Source organism: Scyliorhinus torazame, chromosome 3, assembly GCF_047496885.1.
Source record: "Scyliorhinus torazame isolate Kashiwa2021f chromosome 3, sScyTor2.1, whole genome shotgun sequence".
NCBI lineage: Eukaryota > Metazoa > Chordata > Chondrichthyes > Carcharhiniformes > Scyliorhinidae > Scyliorhinus > Scyliorhinus torazame.
The window spans coordinates 289277886-289283764 of record NC_092709.1 but is presented as its reverse complement, the minus strand read 5'-3'; the positions used below and the strand labels follow the sequence as shown (position 1 = coordinate 289283764).

At 45.7% G+C, this 5879-nt stretch overlaps 1 long non-coding RNA gene across 1 annotated transcript; it reads left to right on the top strand.

The window, feature by feature from the left end:
• The first annotated feature begins 3493 nt into the window (after positions 1-3493).
• On the top strand, positions 3494-5320 carry LOC140409610 (uncharacterized). The gene is made up of 2 exons (XR_011940427.1): positions 3494-3610; positions 4951-5320. It is a non-coding gene; the product is annotated as an uncharacterized lncRNA (long non-coding RNA).
• The last annotated feature ends 559 nt before the right edge of the window (positions 5321-5879 follow it).

The window sequence follows — 5879 nt, the reverse complement described above, 5'->3', positions numbered from 1 at the left end:
ATAGGATTATTTTCCAGCAGTTGGCTCAGAGCCTTGTATGCCTAGACATTGCAAGTGCACATCTAAGTACTTCTTAAATGTTATGAGGATCTCTGTCTCCACCATCCTTTCAGGCAGTGAGTTCCACACTCCAACCACCTGCGGGTGAAAAAGGTTTTTCTCACATATGGGGTGGTACGGTTGCACAGTGTTTAGCACTGCTGCCTCACAGCGCCAGGGATTCAGATTCGATTCTGACTTTGGGTGACTGTGTGGAGTTTGCACATTCTCCCTGTGTCTGAGTGGGTTTCCTCCTGGTGCTCCGGTTTCTTCCCACAGACCAAAGATGTGCAGGTTAGGTGGATTGGCTATGTTAAATTGCCCCTAAGTGTCCAAAAGGTTAGGTGGGGTTACGGGGAAGGGGCGGGGGATTGGGCTTAGATAGGGTGGTCTTTCGCAGGGTCATGCAGACTCAATAGGCCGAATGGCCTCCTGCACTGTAGGGATTCTATGATTCTGTGCCCTCTAAACCTCCTGCCCCACCTTAAATCTATGTCCCCTGGTCATTGCACCCTCCACCAAGGGGAAAAAGTTTTTTTTCTTATCGACTCTATCTAAATATTTTGGTTTATTAACAATTCGACAGTTACATAGCAAAAGCAGTCGCAAGGCACAAGGCCTCATCTACTCTATCTATGCCCCTTATAATTTTATATATCTCAATTATGTCCTCCCTCAGCCTCTGCTTCAAGGAAAACAACTCCAGTCTATCCAATCTCTCTTCATAGCTAAAACTCTCTAGCCCAGACAACATCTTGGTAGACCTCCTCTGCACCCTTTCCAGTGCTATCACATCCCTCCTATAGTGTGGATTCCAGAACTGCACACAATACTCTAGCTGTGGCCTAATCAACATTTTATACAGTTCCAGCATAACCTCCCTGCTCTTAAACTCTATGCCTAATAAAGGCAAGTATGTCATATGCCATCTTAACCACTTTAATCACCTTCCATACTCCCAGGGTCCTGCTGTTTATCATGTATTTCCTTGCCTTGTTTGTCCTGCCGAAGTGCATCACCTCACACTTATCCTGATTGAGTTCCATCTGCCCATCTGAGGAGCTCGCCTAATCCTGTAATCTAAGGCTATCCTCCTCACTACTTACCACCCTACCAATTTTCATCTAATCTGTGAATTTACTGATCAACCCCCCTACATTTAAGTCTAAATCATTTATTTAAACAACAAGCAGTAAGGGCCCAGCACAAATCCCTGCAGGACCCCACTGGGCACAGGCTTCCAGTCAGAAAAATACCCCTCAACCATCACCATCTGCTTCCTGCCACTCCGCCAATTCTGGATCCAAATTGCCAAATTTCTTTGGCTCCTTTGGGCTCTTACCATCGCCATCAATCTCGTATATGGGACCTTATCAAAAGCCTTGGTGAAGCCCAAGTGGACTGTGTCAAATGCATTGCCCTAATCTACACACGTGGTCACCTCTTTGAAAGTCCTGAAACTGCTATCATTTTGCAGTGGTAAAGATGGTGAAATTGTTAGCATTCATTCTTATTATTCCTCTGAAACTGACAGCAACTTTTGACATCTGCACCTGTGCAGTGAAAGACGTAAATCCAGGAATTGCTGTCAGTGATACTACTTCTCCATAGTGTGCACTACTGAAGTCCCGACATTCAACTACAAATCACTGAACCGACAAGAACATCAATGCGATTGGTTACTTGGCTTGCTTGATAACAGCAGTGTTGCTGGATGCTTGGATAGCCCCTTTACTTGGTGCCAGATTCAACCAAACATTGGGAAAGGGGAAATCCATGCCACAATGATTGCTGGACATTTGTGGGCAGCTTTCCTCAAAGTCAGTAGCAAGACGTTGTCTTGATTAATTAATGATTAATTCTGGTTCATTGCTCATTGCTGAATTGCGTGTGACCTGGGCCGGAATTCTCCAGCCGTTCACTGGTGGCGGGATTCAATGGGAATTCCCATGGACAGTTGCAGGAGCAGAGAATCCTGCCACCAGTGAACGGCCTGCTGCCGAGAAACAGGCGGCTGGGAGACAGAGAATCCCACCCCTGGTCTCTTCTAAAACATATTGTTCTCACGAGAACTGCCCACAATGAATTCTACAAATTAACTGCCTCTATTACATGAGCGGTTTAGCATTTCACAGTCAATGTGAAAGTTAAACTCTCCCTTTATAACTATAATTCTCATAACCAGTTCCATATTAATATAAACTCCCAGTACATCATCTTTAGGTCTACAGACATCTCATCGCAAACACTTGCGTCCTTTGCTGTTTCTGAACTTTTACCCACTGTGCTTTTACTGATTGATCACCCTTACTGCTCTGATTGTATCTTTCATTGATATTTCTCCTCGTCACCCTTTCCCAATGTCCCCGTCCATTCTGAAAAGCCTGCAGTCTGGAATATTAAGCTCCCGATTTTGTCCAACTTGCAACTCTATAATGCAAAACACACCATACCTTTTAAGCTGAATTTGTGCTTCTGACTCACTTGTTTTATTTCTTATGCTGCGTAAATTAGTGTGTGGAAACCTTATTTGGTAAGTGTCCCTACCTTACCATTATACCCTGTTGGGATTTTCACTTACGTTACATGCAGTGATAGCTGGGACTCAATGCTTGGCATCCTTACTTCAGACCTAAATTTCACTCCAGAGATTTAAGCAAAGTAAATCAAGGCTGACATTTTGGTGCAACACCATGGGATTGCTGCAAAATTGGAGATGCCATCTTTCAGATAAGTTGTTGAACTGAGTTTGGCTGTGCTCTCAGATAAACACAAAAGGTTCCATGACAATCTTTCAAAGAAAATCAAATCACTAAACCATCACCTAAAGAAAAAGATGAGTGTTCCCTCCACCACCGGCACACAGTGGCTGCTGTGTATGCAATCTACTAAATACACTGCAGGGACTCCCAAACCTTCTTTAGCAGCACCCTTTAAATCTGTGCCCTCTACCAATCATCTAACAATGATGACAGGTGTATAGAAGATCCACCATATGGTAGTTCCCTCCAATTGGCACGCCACCTTGACTTGGAAATATATCGCCGTTCCTTCATTCTCAAGGAGTCATACTTCTGAAATTCCTATCTAACTGCAGTGTGGGTGTGCCTACACCACATGGAGTGCAGCAGTTTGAGAAAGCAGCTTCTCAAGGGCAATTGGGGATGGGCAATAAATGCTGATCTTGCCTGTGATACCCACATCGCATGAACAAATAAAAAATACTGTTTCCTATTTATTGATGATTGTATCTTATCTGTATAACAGAGGGAGGTCTTGTTACACAGTGGTAGTGTCCCAAATTCTAAGCTCTGGGTTCAAGTCCCTGCCAGGACTTGTTGACCATGAAAGGATCATTAGCACATTCCTATGCGCATGATGGCTGCCATCTTTTGTACAACTTTTTTTTTTTAAGTACGTCACTGGCTGTGAAGTGCTTTTGGGTATCCTGTCAGGACCTATCCCCCTAACCGGTAGAGGAAGGTGCTAGATTATGTGGGGCACGGGGCCGGAGAAGCCACAGGGAGCGGAAACCACCAGAGCGGACAGTCAGCCTGCTGCTACACCAGAGGTAGGCGTCAGCCCAGATCCCACACCTTTCTTTTAGAACAACCAGAGGGCGAGTATATGCAATTAGACTGCATCGCAGCACCCAAAGCTGCACCCATTAGGATCACCATTCAGGTAAATGGCCATTCTCGGAAATGAAATTAGACACTGGAGCCACCGTCTCGGTTATTGGCAGGCAAATAGGAGTACAATGTCGGTAGATGCAGGATACTGAGACAAGATTGACCACATAAACGGGAAAACCGCTTGACGTAGCGAGGACTACGATGACCCCAGTAGTCGACGGACAGCAGTCCGCAAAGTTACCGCTAATTATAGTGAAAGGACATGGCCCCAGTTTACTAGCCACGACTGGCTGCGGCGTCACTGCCTTGATTGGCAGCAAATTTTCCAGATGGGCTCAGGAGGCCTTTACAAGATGTTGGGGGAGAACCCTGAGGTTTTACAGGTCGGCTTGGGGGAAATTAAAGGAGCCATGGTGAAAGGGTTTAAAGGTTTTTTTTAAAAAAGTCTTCTGGATGTTAAAAGGACAGCTTACGGATTACTTAGGGCTATATTCTTTTGGGGTTGTATTTGAATTAATGGTTGCTAAGAGGTTCACTGTTTGTTTTAAAAAGGTTAACTTGAGTGAATAGAATAAACATTTAAAAATGTTTTAAAAAACTTTAAAAAATACTTCTCCATTTCTGCTGTACCACATCTGTAGAGTGGGCCGTGTGCTCCCCATACCACAATCTATTAAAAGTTGTGGGTCAGGTGAACTCTATGATACACTTTGGGGTTCTCTAAACCCTGACCCATAACATCACTGACAATGGCACGTCATTACTCGTGAAGTGTTTGGGGGGTTTATGAAAAATAATGGGGTGCAACACATCTGCACGGCCCCGTATCACCCAGTTTCAAATAGGCGAGCCGAAAAGGTGATGCAAACGTTCAAGAGAAGATTGAAACGCAGATCTTGGGCTCCCTCGACTCACGCCTGGCCAGATTCTTATTTTGTTTCCATACCACCCCAAATGTCACAACCAGCAGAACTTTAGTTAGGCCATAGACTTCGGACCCGCCTAAGCCTTGTATTTTCCAGAAATTAGCAGGAAAATACGCTGCTGGCAAGAGAAACAAGGGCGCTGTCCAGACAGGTATAAACAGGCCAGACAGTTCATACCAGGTGACGTAGTCTGCGTTAGGAATTTTGGTGATGGCACCAAGCTGCTTCCAGGCACGGTAGTTCAACAAACAGGACCAATCTTTTAGGATTAGGATAAATGGTCGGCACAACATCGTGGGCCGAAGGGCCTGTACTGTGCTATATTGTTCTATGTTCTAATCTCGTAACAGGTTCGGATACAGGACCAAGAAATGAAGAGCCATCTAGACCATCTGCCCAACAGGAGGCCGGTTATGGGCAAAGCCTTCTGCACTGTAAATTCTTTGAAAAACACATCCAGAGAAGCCAGCGTCAATTCTGACATCAACGGCACCAGCAGCTTCGTGTGCGATAACCCAAGGGGGGGCCCAATGCAGAAATGAAGGAGGCGAGTACGAGCTTCCCCACTGAGGGGCGGGGGCTCTATCAGTGGAGCAATGTACACCATGTATAAAAGCTCGACCCGAGTGGGAGCCGAACAGAGTACATCGGCTCCCGATGTGAATATTGTGTACATCGTGTAAATAGTTGTTTTAACAATAAATAACCAGCTTCTTTTCACCTCTCGTGTGGACCTCTCTGTGGTCACAATAGACTGGCTTTATAAGGAAGGTGGTAGCCATCTTGGGCCCAGAGATGGCGCAGGTTGGGCACTGCTGTATTGCTTCACCGGGGATATGGCTGATTCTGTGTTTGGGGGCGGGGGGGGGGCACGGATGCCCCGATCCAGTTGATATCTTGGACTGTGAGGAGATTAAATGGCCCAGTAAAAAGGTCCCAGGTATATCACTCTGTTTTCGATTGTGGGGCATGGGGGCCACTGTGTTGATTAATAAGAGGGTAGCTCTCTTCGGGTAATACATTGGCAGACTCAGGTGGAAGGTACGTAATCATTAATGGGTCGTTGCCGGGCACGCCAGTGCTGTTCGTCAATGTATGCACCAAACTGGGATGACACACATTCATTAACAAGGTGCTGGTGTGTATCCCAGATGTGGAATCACATCAGCTAATTATGAGGAAGTGGGGGATTTCAATTATGTTTTGGATCTTCATTTGAATCGGCCGAGTCCCAAGTCTCGGCGGGCCGCTCTCAGCGACCCCCCGTGGAGATTGGACA